The sequence below is a fragment of the Balearica regulorum genome, chromosome 7, assembly GCF_011004875.1.
Source record: "Balearica regulorum gibbericeps isolate bBalReg1 chromosome 7, bBalReg1.pri, whole genome shotgun sequence".
Taxonomy (NCBI): Eukaryota; Metazoa; Chordata; class Aves; order Gruiformes; family Gruidae; genus Balearica; species Balearica regulorum.
The window spans coordinates 41,134,979-41,136,836 of NC_046190.1; the positions used below are offsets into that span (position 1 = coordinate 41,134,979).

At 53.1% G+C, this 1,858-nt stretch overlaps 1 pseudogene; it reads right to left on the bottom strand.

The window, feature by feature from the left end:
* Positions 1-840: 840 nt before the first annotated feature.
* On the bottom strand, positions 841-1,858 carry LOC142602521 (olfactory receptor 14A16-like; annotated as a pseudogene).

The following is a 1,858-nucleotide window of genomic DNA, read 5'->3' on the forward strand; positions in this document are numbered from 1 at the left end:
CACCCCTCCACCCCCCCAGGGGATGGGGAGGAGAATGGAAAAAACGCACGTGATTTGAGATAAAGACAGTTTACTAGGTTAATTATAGGAGATCACAATAACAATAACACTAAAATAAAATTGAATAAGACAACGAAGATGATGATGATGACGACGACGACAACAATGATGATAGAGATTCATTTCCCCAAGTCTTTCTAACATGTCAGGCTAACTGCTGAGTGTAACTGCTGGGTGAGGACACAGCCATGTGCCCCCGCCATGCACACTCACTCACTTTAGGTGTTTGCTGGCATTTTCTCTCCGGTGCATTTTCCTGGGCAAGTTCTTGAGAAAAACGTTAGAAGCAGACCCAAGCCTTCAGGCACTGCCCTTGGGAGAACCCCTTTCATGATGGAAACGCTGTTATGAACGTCAGCTCTGTCACAGAAGTGCCCATGGCTTGTCCCTGCCTGCTGGCAAAGGTCTGTCACACAGCAGGACCATGATCAACCTGCCACTGCTCTCAGGCCTTACACCAACACAAAGGCTCAGCAGGAGAGTACAGAGGTGGGAAGAGAGCAGCTCGGGAAAGACCAAGCGGTGGTGGTGGGGATCCCTGGCAGCATTGCTGTGGTGGGACTCTTTTCCCCTCCACCTCTGCACACAGGCACTGCCCCTGCAGCTCCAGAGAAGTTCTCAGAGAAAGAATCCCAGATAAAGAGGTCACGTCTGGGACCTGTATTTTGGTTTAAACCACAGAGAGCACAGCTCCTCCTTACGCAGTCTCTGGGTCATACAAGACATGTAGATCCTGAATGAGGAATTGTACGCAGAAGAAGAGTGTCAGTTTATTGCTGCTTAAGAACATCCAGTCACCACTTTCCACACTACATCCTTGAGCTGCTGGTTCCTCATGCTGTAGATGAGGGGGTTCACTGCTGGAGGCACCACCAAGTACAGAACTGCGACCACCAGGTCCAGGGATGGGGACGACATGGAGGGGGGCTTCAGGTAGGCAAACATGGCAGTGCTGATGACCAGGGAGACCACGGCCAGGGGAGGGAGGCACGTGGAAAAGGCTTTGTGCCGTCCCTGCTCTGAGGGGATCCTCAGCACGGCCCGGAAGAGCTGCACATAGGACACCACAATGAACACAAAACACCCAAAAGCTAAACAGGCACTAACCACAAGGGCTCCTACTTCCCTGAGGTAGGAGTGTGAGCAGGAGAGCTTGAGGATCTGGGGGATTTCACAGAAGAACTGTCCCACAGCATTGCCCTGGCAGAGGGGTATGGAAAATGTATTGGCCGTGTGCAGCAGAGCATTGAGAAACCCACTGCCCCAGGCAGCTGCTGCCATGTGGGCACAAGCTCTGCTGCCCAGGAGGGTCCCGTAGTGCAGGGGTTGGCAGATGGCAACGTAGCGGTCATAGGCCATGACGGTCAGAAGAGAAAACTCTGCTCCAACCAAGAAGAAAAACATAAAGACTTGTGTGGCACATCCCAAGTAGGAGATGTCCCTGGTGTCCCACAAGGAATTGGCCATGGCTTTGGGAAGAGTGGTGGAGATGGAGCCCAGGTCCAGAACAGAGAGGTTGAGGAGGAAGAAGTACACGGGGGTGTGGAGGTGGTGGTCACAGGCTGTGGTGGTGAAGATGAGGCCGTTGCCCAGGAGGGCAGCCAGGTAGATGCCCAGGAAGAGCCAGAAGTGCAAGAGCTGCAGCTGCCGTGTGTCTGCAAAGGCCAGGAGGAGGAACTGGGTGATGGAGCTGCTGTTGGACATCTGCTGCTTCTGGGCATGGGGTCCTGTCCAAGGAGGAAAAGGCAGTGAGAAGTTAGGGCAGAGTTCTCTGAGCAAAACCTATTCCAGTTCTCAT